The sequence below is a fragment of the Salmo salar genome, unplaced genomic scaffold (assembly GCF_905237065.1).
Source record: "Salmo salar unplaced genomic scaffold, Ssal_v3.1, whole genome shotgun sequence".
Classification (NCBI taxonomy): Eukaryota; Metazoa; Chordata; class Actinopteri; order Salmoniformes; family Salmonidae; genus Salmo; species Salmo salar.
This window is the reverse complement of record NW_025549920.1, coordinates 43,137-61,066: the sequence shown is the minus strand read 5'-3', so window position 1 is coordinate 61,066 and position 17,930 is coordinate 43,137. Positions and strand designations below refer to the sequence as shown.

The following is a 17,930-nucleotide window of genomic DNA, read 5'->3' as shown; positions in this document are numbered from 1 at the left end:
CCGGAAATAATAAATCAAACGCCCTACTAAATAAACCACCGCCCCGAACCACAAAACAAATACCCTCTGCCACGTCTTGACCAAACTACAATAACCCTTATACTGGTCAGGACGTGACATTTACAGCCCCTTCCATGTACACCAATCCCCAGTAGGCTCCGATGGAGGTGATCCCAGCACCGTTGAAGTGACCGCTGAGCAGCCTCAGCTCATTGCCCATGTTGGCTGGGTAGAAGTTGAAGGAGACTTGGTTGGGCAGGCCGGCCGACAGAGTGCGCCCCATGTTGGTGCTTAACACCAGGTAGCAGATGTAGTCTGCTGGGTTGTACTTCCCAGACACCTTGACGATGACCTCATCATTAAACAGCTCCATCTCCTGCTTTTCACCCCCTTCACGACCAAACACAGGGGACCAGGTGTAGCCGTATCTCAGCTGGAACCTAAAACAGAGGAAGCTTTTCACGTTGGTTGTGTTTTGATAAGGCACATTCAGACCGAGAGAGCAGGTAGCGTCAGAGAATATCAAGGAATGACATTTTACATTGTACTCTGGGTTAGATACGATAACACTATTGTTTGGTCATGTACTGAATATGTAATAAACACAACAAATAAATAAATACAGAAAGAAAGAAGAGTCTGTTAGGTAGTGTAGTTGGACTGAGTCAGTGGTGTCTGTTGGGTAGTGTAGTTGGACTGAGTCATGGTGTCTGTTGGGTAGTGTAGTTGGACTGAGTCATGGTGTCTGTTGGGTGGTGTAGTTTGACTGAGTCAGTGGTGTCTGTTGGGTAGTGTAGTTGGACTGAGACAGTGGTGTCTGTTGGGTAGTGTAGTTGTACTGAGTCAGTGGTGTGTTTTGGGTCGTGTAGTTGGACTGAGTCAGTGGTGCCTGTTCATGGGTCAGGGTCTGCTCACCCGCTGATGTAGGCGATGCTGTTGTAGTAGTAGTAGTAGTAGTAGTAGTAGTAGTAGTAGTAGTAGTAGTAGTTTGTTGTTGTTGGTCTCCCACACTCTGACTCCTGTGATGCGTCCCTCACCGTAGGAAGCAAATGGGGTGCCACCTCCTGACCCACCGCAGAGGAATACGAGTACGGATCTTTGATGGCTAAAATAACATGGGCAATATGTTTACTATATTTACTATATTAATAATACATATTTATATATACATCCTTTTAATTTTACCAACACATTTCTGAAAGATCTTTACATTATGAATAAAGTGCAGATTAATTAACTAAAGTACATTCTGCAATGATTTAATCCATCAGCTTTTGTCTCAAAAAGAACTCCTAAGTCTAATTGAAAAGACAAGTTGGTGAAAGCATAAAAGCTATTATTTAATAATTATAATTCAGAATTTAATTTTTATTACTCACGCATTGCCAAGCAGCTATCCAAGAACACTGTGACAAACAGGATTGAGAACATTCTGCAAAAGTGAGGTGTCAATACTTAAGACCTTTAATTTCAGTCAATTTTACTCTCACTCCGTTTCACTTTAAATGGTAAAACTTGAAAAAATGTAGTTAATGTTTTCCATAGTAGTTTGTCAAAACAACTAAGTCATTTTACCTGTCAGGTCAACCAGTGTTTCCTAGGAGGGAGAAGAAAATAACCTTTTGAATTGTGAAATGTGACATAACAAACAACAAACCATTCTTGAATGTGAAATGTTATAAAACAGCTCTAAAAACGTGAAACTACTCTTGTTCTACTACAATCACTCTTGTAGTGCTAAGCTACTGTCACATTCAAATTAATGTCAGATCATTGAATTTAAATTTAGTGGCAAAAGGGCCACAATGTGTATAAATATTTGTTTCACTACATTTAGTTCTAGAGGGGCAGATGAGATAAAAAAATGTTTGTCTCCATTATCGTCCAACGTTTTCTTTAGTCTGTTACAATATTCACATCTTCATTAAATTACTGGCAACCTGTACATGTTACTACAGGAAAACAATCTGATTTCATTTTCTGAAGATTAACCAGATAAATATTAGTAGAAGTTACAAAGTGAGAAAATTAAATAAAAGTTTGTAAGATGAAATACCCTGAGGCACTTGTTATTACCAATCCTTAATATTTGATAGTTCAATTAACATATTAATGCAAATATATAATGTAGGACCTTATTGATAAAAACATACAAAATAAGCTAAAAGGTCAATATAAATCAAATTTGCTATATTAACAACTTTTGTGTATGTAAATTCAGTTATCTATTTTCTTTTGCTGGGGAAGAATGCAAATTTATCTCAGTAACTACCCATTGGGCACACACTGGTTGAATTAATGTTGTTTACATGTAATTTCATTTCAGTTCACTTCAAATGGTAAAACTTAAAGTAAGTTTGTTAATAATGTTTTTCATAGTAGTTCACAAAAAACAAGTTAGGAATTTTACCTGTCAGGTCAACCAGGAAGGAAAAGATAATACACATTTTTGAATTGTGAAATGTGAAGTAACAAACAACAAACCATTCTTGAATGTGAATATAACCATCCTTGAATATAAAACAGCTCTAAAAATGTTAACCTAATCTTGTTTACTACAATCACTCTTGTAGTGCTAAGCTACTGTCACATAAAAATGTCAGATAATTGAATTTTCATTTAGAGGCAATAGGGCCAAAATGTTTGTGTCCAAATACCAAGAGATGTTGAGTATTAACTTCATACCATTTCCCACACCAGTATCACACAATAAATACAAGTGAAAGTTTACAACAATTACAAAGATTTTACTGAGTTACAGTTCATATAAGGAAATCAATCAATTGAAATAAATAAATGAGGCCCTAATCTATGGATTTCACATGATTGGGAATACAGATATACATCTGTTGGTCACAGATACCATTAAGTAGCGGTATGGATCATAAAACCAGTCAGGATCAGGTTTGACAGAGTTGATCAGGCTGTTGACTGTGGAATGTTGTCCCACTTCTTTTCAATGGCTGTGCGGAGTTTCTGGATATTGGAGGGAACTGGAACACGCTGTCGTACACATTGATCCGGATCATTCCAAACATGCTCAGTGGGTGACATGTCTGGTGAGTATGTAGGTCATGGAAGAACTTGGACTTTTCTGCTTCCAGGAATTGTTTACAGATCCTTGCGACATGGGGCTGTGCATTATCATGCTGGAACATGAGGTGATGGCGGAGGATGAATGGCACCACTATGGGCCTCAGGATCTTGTCATGGTATCTCTGTGCATTCAAATTGCCATCGATAAAATGCAATTGTGTTCGTTGTCCATAGCTTATGCCTGCCCATACCATAACTTCACCGCCACCATGGGGCACTCTGTTCACAATGTTTACATCAGCAAACCGCTCGCCCACACGTGGTCTGTGGTTGTGAGGCCGGTTGGACGTACTGCCAAATTATCTAAAAACGAAGTTGGAGGCGGCTTATACCAGAGAAATTAACATTAAATGATCTGTCAACAGCTCTGGTGGACATTCCTGCATTTAGCATACCAATGGCACACTCCCTCAAAACCTGAGAGATCAGTGACATTGTGTTGTGTGACAAAACTGCACATTTTAGAGGGGCCTTTGATTGTCCCCAGCACAAGGTGTATCTGTATAATGATCATGCTGTTTAATCAGCTTCTTGATATGCCATACCTGTCGCATGGATGGATTATCTTGGCAAAGGAGAAATGCTAACTAACAGGGATGCAAACAAATTTGTGCACATTTTAGAGAAATACGCTTTTTGTGCTTATGGAACATTTCTGGGATCTTTTATTTCAGCTCACGAAACATGAAACATGGGACCAACATTTTACATGTTGCGTTTATATTTTTTGGTCAGTGTACAGTAGTTAGTTCACATAAAGATGTATGTAATTCATCTCTATTCAACAAAAGAACAAAATCTGGACATTCTGGAGTCCTACTTTGACAGTAAAATATAAGAACTATAGTCTGTTGTCAACCCAAAGTTCATGACAATCACTGGATTAGGTTGCATCACGCATTCCTGCTTGGACATGTTAGATGAAACAACTTGAATACCTCAGTAGTTCATTATTTATAATTCTTAATAAAGCAATAATAATGACTTTATAAGATGATTACTTGGGGCTGGTGCCCCCAACTGTAAAATGTTGTGACACCAGAGGAAAATGTTAGTCTGGAGCGCTGTTTATTTTGTAATTTTTTTATTTCAACTTTATTTAGCTAGCTAGGCAAGTTGAGAACAAGTTCTCATTTACAACTGCGACCTGGCCAAGAATAAAGCAAAGGAGTTCAATACATGCAACAACACAGAGTTACACATGGAATAAACAAAAGGTACAGGGGTGCAAAGGAGCAAGATAAATAAATAAATACTGTATGGGGATGAGGTAGTTGGATGGGCTATTTACAGATGGGCTATGTACAGGTGCAGTGATCTGTGAGCTGCTCAGATAGCTGGTGCTTAAAGCACTGTAATAGTAACACTTAGGGGAGATGTTCATTCAGGGGAACAATATAGCCCAAGTCGTTAACTTGGCTTTTATAACGTATAAGGCTGAAGCAGACAGACAGATAGAAAGAGAACAAGAATAAGCACAGAGTGACAGCAGAGAAGATGCTGAGACAGATAGACAGCACAACAGGGAGGCAAACCAAATGTCTAGAGCCCAGTTCTAGTGGTGAGTTGTATCTCCAGTGGTGTTTTTCATATTGTATTTGTTTTAAACATCAGATGGCTAAGAAAGAGGAGGAGGACCATGTCTTGTAAGTCACTGGTACAGAAATGGTTAAGAAACACTGTACTGTACTGCCAGTGTTACGTGTCAGCACCAGTGCCTGTGTGTAAGTACGAGGTGTAGGGTCAGGGTGTATGTTTGGGGATTTTGTGTGTGTGTGTGTGTGTGTGTGTGTGTGTGTGTGTGTGTGTGTGTGTGTGTGTGTGTGTGTGTGTGTGTGTGTGTGTGTGTGTGTGTGTGTGTGTGTGTGTGTGTGTGTGTGTGTGTGTGTGTGTGTATGGAGTTGGCAGCGCTCATAGTGATGTGGGCTGGTGTAGATAAAATGCCAATGCCAAATTCTTGTCCCAGGCTACCCCTGTTGTTTTTTAATTTGTCAGGCTACTTTGGTAGGGAGTGGAAAATACAAATACAATGCCTTCAGAAAGTAGTCACACCCCTTGACTTTTCCCCTATTTTGGTGTGTTACAGCCAGAATTTAAAATTGATTACATTGAGATTTTTGTCACTGGACAACACACAATACCCCATAATGTCAAAGTGGAATTAGGTTTTTTGAAATGTTTACAAATTAATTAAATATGAAAAGCTGAAATGTCTTGAGTCAATAAGTTGTTATGGCAAGCCTAAATAAGTTCAGAGGTAAAGATTTGCTTAACAAGTCATATAGTAAGTTGCATGGACTGACTCTGTGTGCAATAATAGTGTTTAACCTCACTAGGGTAGGGGGGATTATTTTCACCTCCGGATGAAAAGCGTGCCCAAAGTAAACTGCCTGCTACTCAGGCCCAGAAGCTAGGATATGCATATATTAGTAGATTTGGATAGAAAACACTCCAAAGTTTCTAACACTGTTAAAATAATGTCTGTGAGTATAACAGAACTGAAATGGCAGGTGAAAACCTGAGGAAAATCCATCCAGGGAGTGCCATTACCTTGAAATGGCTGTTTTTCCAATGAAAGCCTATCCACCATTTAAAGGGATAGGACCCAGATTACGTTCCCTATGGCTTCCAGTAGTTGTGAACAGTCTTTAGACATTGTTTCAGGCTTTATTCTGAAAAATGAGGGCGATTGACAACATTGAGTGAGTGGACCCTGGGATGTCCTCAGAGCTAGTTACTGCGAACGACTGAGAGCACGCCTTTCTTGTTTTCCTTTTATATTGACGAAGCTTTTGTCCGGTTGAAATAATATTGATTATTTAGGCTAAAAACAACACGAGGATTGATTACAAATATCGTTTGACATGTTTATATCAACTTTACGGATACTATTTGGAATTTTCGTCTGCCTCTTGCGATCACATTTGAGCCAGTGGATTACTGAACAAATCGCACAAACAAAATGGAGGTTTTTGGATATAAAGAGGGACTTTATCAAACAAAACAAACATTTTTCGTTTAACATGGAGTCTTGTGAGTGCAACCATACGAAGATCATCAAAGGTAAGTGATTAATTTTATTGCTATTTCTGACTTTCGTGACTAATCTACTTGGCTGGTAACTGTACATAATGTTTTGTGTGCTGAGTGCTGTCCTCAGATAATCGCATGGTTTGCTTTTGCCGTAAAGCCTTTTTGAAATCTGACACGGCGGCCGGATTAACAAGAAATTAAGATTTATTTTGATATATAACACATATATTTTCAAGAATGTTAAATATTTGAATTTAGTATTTTTGAATTTCGCGCTCTGCAATTTCACTGGATGTTGGCCTGGTGGGACGGTAGCGTCCCACACCCCTAGAGGTTAACATGATTTCTGAATGACTACCTCATCTCTGTACCCCACACATACAATTATACATATATACACATACAATTATCTGTAATGTCCCTCAGTCGAGCAGTGAATTGCAAGCACAGATTCAACCACAAAGACTAGGGAGGTTTTCCAATGCCTCGCAAAGAAGGGCACCTATTGGTAGATGGGTAAAAAATTGCAGAAATCAATGGACGTATACATTGGTTTTTCAACAGGACAATAACCCATCACACCTCCAGGCTTGGTAAGGACTATTTTACCAAGAAGGAGAGTGGACTGCTGCATCAGAATACCTGGCCTCCATAATCCCCCAACCTCAAACAAATTGAGATGGTTTGGGATGAGTCAGACTGCAGAGTGAAGGAAAAGCAGCCAACAAGTGCTCAGCATATATGGGAACTCCTTCAAGACTGTTGGAAAAGGATTCCAGGTGAAGCTGGTTGAGAGAATGCCAAGAGGGTGCAAAGCTGTCATCAAGGCAAAGGGTGGCTATTTGAAGAATCTCAAATATACATTTAGATTTGTTAACACTTTTTTAGTTACTACATGATTCCATATGTTATTTCATAGTTTTGATGCCTTCACTATTATTATAGAAACACATTATTATAGAAAATAGTAAAAGAAAAAAAAACCTTGAATGAGTTGGTGTTCTAGAACTTTAGACCGGAAGTGTATGTCCCCCCTTTGTTCCCCATTGTCCTTGTTGGTTATTGTTACCATGTCCGTTGGTCTTGTGAGCACCTGTGCTGTTGTATCGGCTTCCATGCTTCGTGTTATTGTGCACTTGTTTTATGGGTCTCGTCCCATGTATTATTTGGAGGTTTACACCTCGCTCTTTTGGGTGGATAAAATAAATCCCCCTATTACGTATTCTTGTGCTTGTCTCCTATCCTTATACAGCGTGACAGAATAACCAACCTACTAAATGGAGACTAGCTGTCAACCATCATAGAGACAGTCCAGGATCAAGGACTGTCTCTCCAGACTCGGCAGCGCCATGGACAGGGTTCTGGCAACCATCCTGCGTTTGGAGGGGAATGTGCAGTCCCTTCAGTCTCCAGCACCGGTTCCAGCACCAGCCACCACACCACTACCTGCCTCTGTCCCATCTGAGCCAGCCTCCATCCCATCTGAGCCGGAATACCCCTGTCCCTTCTGGAGTGCTTTGACGGCGCGCCAGCAAGATGCAAGGGATTCCTTCTGCAATGCGACCTGTACCTCGCTCACTACAATGAGGCTGTCTCTGGGAGAGACAGGGTTGCCAACGTCATCTCGGCACTGACCGAAAGGGCCCTGGACTGGGGTGCCGCGGTCTGTGAAATGGCGGACCTGAGGTCGAGTCCTACGAGCGCTTCACCTTCTTCCACTCGGTGATTGGTCATCCTGTGCAGGGCCGAGAGGAGGGTGAGCGCCTACTCTGACTACGCTAGGGATCTAGGACCGCCTCGAAGTTCGCTCTGGAGTTCTGGAATATCACAGCCTCCACCGGATGGAATGAGTCGGCTCTGGTCACCGTGTTCAGCAGCGGACTGCGGGAGGAGGTACAGGTGGAGTTGCCGTGATGACAACCTGTCACTCGACCAGCTCATCAGCATGGCGATTCATTTGGACAACCTCCTGCGGTCCCGACCAAAGACCTGCACGGAATCCGGAGCCCATGGCTACACCTGCTCTGTGGCCGGAGCCGATGGAGGTGGGCTCTGCACGTTTGCCTAAGGCAAAGCGTAGGAGCAGGAGGAATCTGGGCCTCTGCTCCTATTGTGTAGTAAGGGGTAATTTCTCCCCAACCTGCCCTCTATCCACTAATAGGCGAGGAGGTGACAAGCTAGGGAATTCTCCTGCTCCAACCCAGGTGGGATGCAAGTTCTCCCCTCCTTTTCTGTCAGCTCAACCACAGTGTTTTCCCATTAAATTCCCTGAATACCCTAGCCCCACACTCCCGTTAGCTCTGATTGTTAGCTCTGATTTCCGGAGCTGCCTGGAATCTTTTAGATTAGACACCCATTCCGGTTCGAGCCCTGGATAATCGTCCAATAGGGCCAGGGCTCGTACATCACATCACTGTTCCCGTTTCTCTGCTGAACCATGACACTTATTTAGAACAGATCACCTTTTTGTTTATAGACAACCCCACGCACCCCGTTGTGTTAGGTCTCCCCTGGTTGAGCTGGCATAACCCTGTTATTTCCTGGTCCGAGGGGAGACTGCTGGGTTGGTTGCAGGAGTGTCAGGGAAGGTGTCTCGTGGTGTCTGTCAACACCACTACGGTGGAAAGTCTGGACCACACACCTCAAGTGGAGTTACCAGAGGAATACCAGGATCTGCATCGGGTTTTCTCTAAGACCCAGGCTACACGCCTGCCTCCTCATCGCCCCTGGGGACTGTGCCATTGATCTGCTGTCTGACGCAGCCCTCCCGGGAGGACACGTCTATCCCCTCTCCTATGCAGAGACCGAGGCCATGGAGACCTACGTACAGGAGAGCCTCCAGTAGGGTTTTATCCGCCCCTCTACGTCAACAGCCTGCTCGAGCTTTGTTTTTGTTAAAAAGAAAGATGGGGGGACTGCGCTCCTGCTTTGAATTTTGAACTCTGAAAAAAGCCACTGTTAAGTTCAGCTATCCTTTACCCCTCATCTCAACCATTATCAAACAAATGCATGGTGTGCAGTACTTCACAAACTGAACTTGAGGAGAGACTACAATCTGGTGCGCATTCGTGCAGTTGTAGAATGTAAAAGCGGCCTTTTCCCACGACCACAGGCTTTTACGAGTATCTCGTAATATCTTTTGGCCTGTATAAAGCTCCTTCAGTCTTCCAGGCCTTTATTAACTTACATCTAGATGTTCCGCTAGCGGAACGCCTCGCCAATATCCAATGATAGAGCGTGGCACGAATTACAAACTCCTCAAAAATCCCAAAACTTCAATTTTTCAAACATATGACTATTTCACAGCATTTTAAAGACAAGACTCTCCTTTATCTAACCACACTGTCCGATTTCAAAAAGGCTTTACAGCGAAAGCAAAACATTAGATTATGTCAGCAGAGTACCAAGCCAGAAATAATCAGACAACCATTTTTCAAGCTAGCATATAATGTCACAAAAACCCAGAAGACAGCTAAATGCAGCACTAACCTTTGATGATCTTCATCAGATGACACACCTAGGACATTATGTTATACAATACATGCATGTTTTGTTCAATCAAGTTCATATTTATATCAAAAAACAGCTTTTTACATTAGCATGTGACGTTCAGAACTAGCATACCCCCGCAAACTTCCGGGAATTTGCTAACAATTTACTAAATAACTCACGATAAACGTTCACAAAAAGCATAACAATTATTTTAAGAATTATAGATACAGAACTCCTCTATGCACTCGATATGTCCGATTTTAAAATAGCTTTTGGTGAAAGCACATTTTGAAATATTCTAAGTACATAGCCCAGGCATCACGGGCTAGCTATTTAGACACCCGGCAAGTTTAGCCTTCACCAAAATCAGATTTACTATTATAAAAGTTTGATTACCTTTTGTTGTCTTCATCAGAATGCACTCCCAGGACTGCTACTTCAATAACAAATGTTGGTTTGGTTCAAAATAATCCATCGTTATATCCGAATAGCGGCGTTTTGTTCGTGTGTCCCAGACACTATCCGAAATGGTAAATCAGGATCGCGCGCATGGCGCAATTCGTGACAAAAAAAATCTAAATATTCCATTACCGTACTTCGAAGCATGTCAACCGCTGTTTAAAATCAATTTTTATGCAATTTATCTCGTAAAAAAGCAATAATATTCCGACCGGGAATCTCCTTTTCGGCAAACAGAGGAAAAATCACAAAGACGGGGGCGGCCAGGGCACGCGCCTAAGCCCACAGTCCCTTGATCGGCCACTTGAGAAAGGCGATAATGTGTTTCAGCCTGGGGCTGGGATGACGACATTCAGGTTTTTCCCGGGCTCTGAGCGCCCATGGAAGACGTAGGAATTGTCACGTTAGAGCAGAGATCCTTTGTAAAAGATAGAGATGGCAAAGAAGTTCAAGAAATGGTCAGACAGGCCACTTCCTGTAAAGGAATCTCTCAGGTTTTGACCTGCCATTTGAGTTCTGTTATACTCAGAGACACCATTCAAACCGTTTTAGAAACTTTGGAGTGTTTTCTTATCCAAAGCCAATAATTATATGCATATTCTAGTTACTGGGCAGAAGTAGTAACCAGATTAAATCGGGTACGTTTTTTATCCAGCCATGATAATACTGCCCCCTAGCCATAACAGGTTAAGCCATTAATCAACCTAGATGGTCTATTTGTCATGTATGATGAGGGAGAAGTGGGATTTTGATGTTTTTTAACGATTTTTTGAAAAACTTCCAAAATGAGAATTACCATCATGAATTTGACATGCTCAAAAATACTGCAGAAATGCAAAATTCACTGGCCCGATGAACTCAGGATGGCCGGGCAGTGACTGTGGTTCCTCTCCATCGCTTGTTGTGGTGTTTTCATCATGTCCATTTGGTGATGTTTTTCACTATTGAATCATATTGCAAATGTACAATATGTTGCAATTTGGTGCAATATTTTTCAATGGGCATTTACCATCACAAATTTGACATGGTCAAAAATACTGCAGAAATGCAAAATTGACTGGCCCGATGATCTCAGGATGGCCGGGCAGTGACTGTGGTTCCTCTCCATCGCTCGTTGTGATGTTTTCATCATGTCCATTTGGTGATGTTTTTCACTATTGAATCATTTTGCAAATATACAATATGTTGCAATTTGTTGCAATATTTTTCAATGGGCATTTAGCATCACAAATTTGACATGCTCAAAAATACTGCAGAAATGCAAAATTGACTGGCCCGATGAACTAGTGGTTCCTCTCCATCACTCGATGGTGACATGAGAGAAGTGGGACTCCAACAGTCAATTAGGTATCATTCTGACACCAAACTGATACCATCTGACACCAAACCCACTTTTTCCAACTTGTTTAGAAGCCAACTATCACATATATCAGAGCAGGCCCATAATTCATAGCGCCTTCAGATTAAACCATAATAAAAATGTAAAACACATAGTTACGTTCTAGCTGTGAGTCCAGCTCTGACAGTATGTGTTGGACTATGTGAGGCGACCCCGAATCCCAAGTTTCGGCTCGATAGGTCATTCGGTGCCCGAGCAACGACCTTAATTGTTGCTGAAAATATACTTTTTCCAGGCGTTGCTACGGTGTCCTTGAATGAGCTATCGGACAGAAACGTTGGGGTCCGTCTCTATGGGCCGAAGCGGTTTCAATGCACCTAGTCTTGCGACTCTGGGATATTTCTAAATGTTGCCATTTTCGTGATGTCAAAATGAATTCAACATATTGCAAATGTATGAGGCTGTTTCTCGGTCTGAGAACCGTCTAGAGCCACATAACTCACCGTGCAATATCTACTTGAGCTCTAGAACAGGTTTCTAAAGTTTCAGAGCTCTAGGTCTGACGGTTCTTTGATCGTTCGAACAAAGGTAACTATTGCAGGCACTGTATGTCTCTAAGCCCCACACTGTGTCACTATGTCCTAGCTGTGTGTGTGTTAGTTTTTTTGCAAATCTGATGGTATAAATGACTGATTAACAGTTCATGAGGGTTACCTAGTCACACATAAGAAGTTTTTAAATTATCAGACTTTTTAACCCTTCAAAACAGCCACTGTGACCCATATTTAAGGCAATTCTGGTGGGCACAGGAAGCTATAAGTAAAAAAAATATCCTGATTGGGGTATGTTCTTACAGCATCCTGAGTTTAAAGTCTTTACGTTAAGAATTGACTGATCTACATATGGTTGAATGCAGTGATTTTCACAATCTGCAGGCTGGTTATAGAAAAACATCTTTAGGGTGTTTTTAACCACTTCAGGTTGCTCCAGGAAGCTTAGAATTGACACAGGTAGACCTCATAGTGGCCTGATGGTATGTCATCGAAGACAGGTTCATAAGGCATTCATAAAACACATAGGCTTCAGGTTGAATTAAGGGGAATAGGTTAGCCTTGCGCAAATCGGGAGGACCTCAGGAACATTCCTGAGGTTGAATTGTGCTTCTAACGCTAACGGTTCCGTCGCTGTCACCCAAAAGCACTTGAAATTTAGGGCCAGGCTGATGGGATAAATGACTGATTTACAGTTCATGAGGGTTGCCTAGTCACACATATGAAGTTTTGGAAAGATGTGACTTTTTTAACCCTTCAAAACAGCTACTCTGACCCCAATTTAAGGCACTTCCGGTTGGCACAGGAAGCTTAGAATCGACACATGTTGTCAATGGGGTAGGCTTTCACAGAATCCTGAGTTTTAAGTCTTTACGTCAAGAATTGACTGATTTACACTTGGGTTGAATTCAGTGATTTTCACAATCAGTTGGTTGGTTAAATCAATACAACTTTAGGGTGTTTTTAACAACTTCCGGTTGTTGTAGAAAGCTTAGAATGGACACACGTTGTCATTTGGGTAGGCTTTCACAGAATCCTGAGTTTTAAGTCCTTACATCAAGAATTGACGGATTTACACAGGGTTGAATTGAGTGATTTTCACAATCTGCAGGCTGGATATATATAAACACCTTTAGGGTGTTTTTAACAACTTCCGGTTGCTCTAGGAAGCTTAGAATCGACACAGGTAGACCTCACAGTAGCCTGATGGATTGTTATCGAAGACAGGTTCATAAAGCATTCATAACCCACATAGGCTTCAGGTTGAATTAAGGGGAATAGGCAATGTATTCCTATGAGGAGAGAAGTCATTGCAAACTGTTTGATGTAAACACCTTCTTATCACTGTTAAGGGTTAATGCCACACGGTCACCGTTAGGCTTGCACAGATCGGGAGGACCTCAGGAACGTTCCAGAGGTGGAATTGTGCTTGTAACCCTAACTGTTCTCTCGCTGTCACCCAAAAACACTTGAAATTTAGGGACAGGCTTCATTTTGGGCCTACTTTTATTTAAGGTCGATGCGCTCAGACCGAGCAAGCTACGGTCAAGTGGGGCATCTCGTTGAACTCGGCACAGCCTAGAGATAATGCTAATGCCATTGCAGGCTCTTTGTGTCTTTAAGCACCGCACACTGTCACTCCATCCTTGCTCTGTGTGTGTGTGTGTGTGTGTGTGTGTGTGTGTGTGTGTGTGTGTGTCCGTGTGTGTGTGTGTGTCCGTGTGTGTGTGTGTGTGTGTGTGTGGGGGGGGGAGAGCTTTTCTTTGTCATCTGATGGGATAAATGACTAATTTACAATTCATGAGGGTTGCCTAGTCACACATATGAAGATTTTGAAAGATGTGACTTTTTTAACCCTTCAAAAAAGCTACTCTGACCCCAATTTAAGGCACTTCCGGTTGGCACAGGAAGGTTAGAATCGACACATTTTGTCATTGGGGTAGGCTTTCACAGAATCCTGAGCTTTAAGTCTTTACGTCAAGAATTTACGGATTTACACAGGGTTGAATTGAGTGATTTTCACAATCTGTATGTTAGTTATATCAAAACACCTTTAGGGTGTATTTAACAACTTCCGGTTGCTCCAGGAAGCTTAGAATCGACACAGGTAGACCTCACAGTAGCCTGATTGATTTTTATCGAAGACAGGTTCATAAGGCGTTCATAAACCACATAGGCTTCAGGTGTAATTAAGGGGAATATGCATTGTATTCATATGAGGAGAGAAATCATTGCAAACTGTTTGATGTAAAAACCTTCTTTTCACTGTTAAGGGTTAATGCTTTTTATTAAAATGTCCATAAGCAGATGTAGCAGAAAAGGAACAACAAATAACTAATACAGCGTGTATAAAATAGTGAAGGTGAAGCACCCTGAGACGCAATTATCTCCCCATAATAATTGATTGTTCAATTAATCAAAGATATAATTAATCCTTTAATTCCCATATGATTCTTTAATTTGTTGTGATAAATTGTGATAACCTCAAATGATGTGTAAAAACGCATGTGGTCTGTGACCCACGCTGACAGGACTGTTTTAATATCCCTATCTGATGGGCGCTTCATGAGAATTTGAACTGATTGAATTTGAATGTTTAGAAGTATTTTTGTACTGCTTCAAGTGAGGAATCACCTCAAAAATACTTCCAAAGTATTCAAAACATTTAAATTCATTCAGTTTAAATTCTCATGAAGCACCCATCAGATAGTGATATGAAAAACAGTTCTGTGAGCGTCTATGTCAATCATCCGTCCAAACATATAGGGTCAGTTTTCTGGACCCAGATTAAGTTACTCCTGGACTAAAAAGCATGTTGAATGGAGAATCTCCATTGAAAGTAACTAGTCCAGGACAAGGCTTAATCTGTATCCGGGATACCATCCCAAAGAGCAAGACATACTTTTTTTTCAAGAAGTAGGAGTTACTGTTTCCAGTGCTGTTTCCAGAGTACTGTTTCCAGCCCCTTCCATGTACACCAATCCCCAGTGGGCTCCAATGGAGGTGATCCCGGCACCGTTGAAGCGACCACTGAGCAGCCTCAGCTCATTGCCCATGTTGGCTGGGTAGAAGTTGAAGGAGACTTGGTTGGGCAGGCCGGCTGACAGAGTGCGCCCCATGTTGGTGGTTAACACCAGCTTGCAGATGTAGTCTGCTGGGTTGTACTTCCCAGACACCTCGACGATGGACTCATCATTAAACAGCTCCATCTCCTGCTTTTCACCCCTTCACGACCAAACACAGGGGACCAGGTGGAGCCGTATCTCAGCTGGAACCTAAAACAGAGGAAGCTTTTCACGTTGGTTGTGTTTTGATAAGGCACATTCAGACCGAGAGAGCATGTAGCGTCAGAGAATATCAAGGAATGACATTTTACATTGTACTCTGGGTTAGATACGATAACACTATTGTTTGGTCATGTACTGAATATGTAATAAACACAACAAATAAATAAATACAGAAAGAAAGAAAGAAAGAGTTTCTGTTGGGTAGTGTAGTTGGACTGAGTCAGTGGTGTGTGTTGGGTAGTGTAGTTGGACTGAGTCAGTGTTGTCTGTTCATGTGTCAGTTTCTGCTCACCCGCTGATGTAGGCGTTGCTGTTGTAGTTGTAGTTGTAGTAGTAGTTGTTGTTGATCTCCCACACTCTGACTGCTGTGATGCGTCCCTCACCGTAGGAAGCAAATGGGGTCCCACCTCCCTGACCCACCGCAGAGGAATACGAGTACGGGTCTTTGATGGCTAAAATAACATGGGCAATATGTTTACTATATTTGCTATATTAATAATACATATTTCTATATACATCGTTTTAATTTTACCAACACATTTCTGAAAGATCTACACATTATGAATAAAGTGCAGATGAATTAACTAAAGTACATTCTGCAATGATTTAATCCATCAGCTTTTGTCTCAAAGAAGAACTCCTAAGTCGAACTGAAAAAACAAGTTGGTGAAAGCACAAAAGCTATTATTTTATCATTATCATTCAGAATTGTATTTTTATTACTCACGCATTGCCAAGCAGCTAGCCAAGAACACTGTGACAACCAGGATTGAGAACATTCTGCAAAAGGGAGGCATCAATACTTAAGACCTTTAATTTCAGTCAGTTTCACTCACTCCATTTCACTTTAAATGGTAAAACTTGAAAAAATGTAGTTAATAATGTTTTTCATAGTAGTTTGTCAAAACAACTAAGTCCTTTTACCTGTCAGGTCAACCAGTGTTTTCTAGGAGGGAAAAGAAAATAACCTTTTGAATTGTGACGTAACAAACAACAAACCATTCTTGAATGTGAAATGTTATAAAACAGATCTAAAAAGTTGAACCTACTCTTGTTTACTACAATCACTCTTGTAGTGCTAAGCTAATTATTAAAAATAATGTCAGATCATTGAATTTAAATTTAGAGGCAAAAGGGCCAACATGTTTGTGCCCAAGTACCAAGAGATAATGAGTATTAACTTCATAACATTTCCCACACTAGTATCATACATTGAATACAAGTTTTCAATTTAATTAGTTATGTAGTTACCCACAGTGCTATCTTGAGATGTGTGTGAAAACCTGTGAAAGCTTCTTATCTCTCTGTCTCTGCAAGGTCCTTCTAGTCTACTGCTTCCTCTAAGAACTGCATTTATACCTGCTGAACATTCCATCAGCTCTAGATGGAAGGAGCATGACAAAGAACACCTTTAGTCAGTCACTATAGAGAAGTCAGACATTGTTTTCTAATTGGTCTAGGCTACTTTGGGAGGGAGTATCAAGGAAATACTATAAGGAAACAAGCATATTTCTGTTAAGAAAAAGGGCGGGGGTGTATGACTTATGATTAACGAGACGTGGTGTGATCATAACAACATACAGGAACTCAAGTCCTTCTCTTCACCCGACTTAGAATTCCTCACAATCAAATGCCGACCGCATTATCTACCTAGAGAATTCTCTTCGATTATAATCACAGCCGCATATATCCCCCCAAGCAGACACATCGATGGCCCTGAATGAACTTCATTTGACACTATGTAAACTGGAATCCACATAGGCTGCATTTATTGTAGATGGGGATTTTAACAAGGCTAATCTGAAAACAAGGCTCCCTAAATTCTATCAGCATGTCGATTGCGCTACCAGGGCTGGCAAAACCCTAGATCATTGCTATTCTAACTTCCGCGACGCATATAAGGCCCTCCCCCGCCCTCCTTTCGGAAAAGCTGACCACGACTCAATTTTGTTGCTTCCAGCCTATAGACAGAAACTAAAACAGGAAGCTCCCACGCTCAGGTCTGTTCAACACTTGTCCGACCAATCGGATTCCACGCTTCAAGATTGCTTCGATCACGTGGACTGGGATATGTTCCGCATTGTGGCGAACAACAACATTGACGAATACGCTGAGTCGGTGAGCGGGTTTATTAGCAAGTGCATCGGTGATGTCGTACCCACAGCGTCTATTAAAACATTCCCAAACCAGAAACTGTGGATTGATGGCAGCATTCGCGCAAAACTGAAAGCGCGAACCACTGCTTTTAATCAGGGCAAGGTGACCGGAAACATGACCAAATACAAACAGTGTAGCTATTCCCTCCGCAAGGCAATCAAACAAGCTAAGCGTCAGTATAGAGACAAAGTAGAGTCGCAATTCAACGGCTCAGACACGAGCGGTATGTGGCAGGGTCTACAGTCAATCACGGACTATAAAAGGAAAACCAGCCCCGTCGCGGACTAGGATGTCTTGCTCCCAGACAGCCTAAACAACTTCTTTGCTCACTTTGAGGACAATACAGTGCCACTGACATGGCCCGCTACCAAAACCTGCGGGCTCTCCTTCACTGCAGCCGATGTGAGCAAAACATTTAAACGTGTCAACCCTCACAGGGCTGCAGGCCCAGACTGCATCCCCAGCTACGTCCTCAGAGCATGCGCAGACCAGCTGGCTGGTGTGTTTACGGACATA

At 41.6% G+C, this 17,930-nt stretch overlaps 2 pseudogenes; both read right to left on the bottom strand.

Moving 5' to 3' along the window:
• Nucleotides 1-106: 106 nt before the first annotated feature.
• LOC123739002 (zymogen granule membrane protein 16-like) lies at nt 107-1,383 on the bottom strand (annotated as a pseudogene).
• A 12,855-nt stretch (nt 1,384-14,238) lies between these two features.
• On the bottom strand, nt 14,239-16,714 carry LOC106562679 (zymogen granule membrane protein 16-like; annotated as a pseudogene).
• Nucleotides 16,715-17,930: the final 1,216 nt, after the last annotated feature.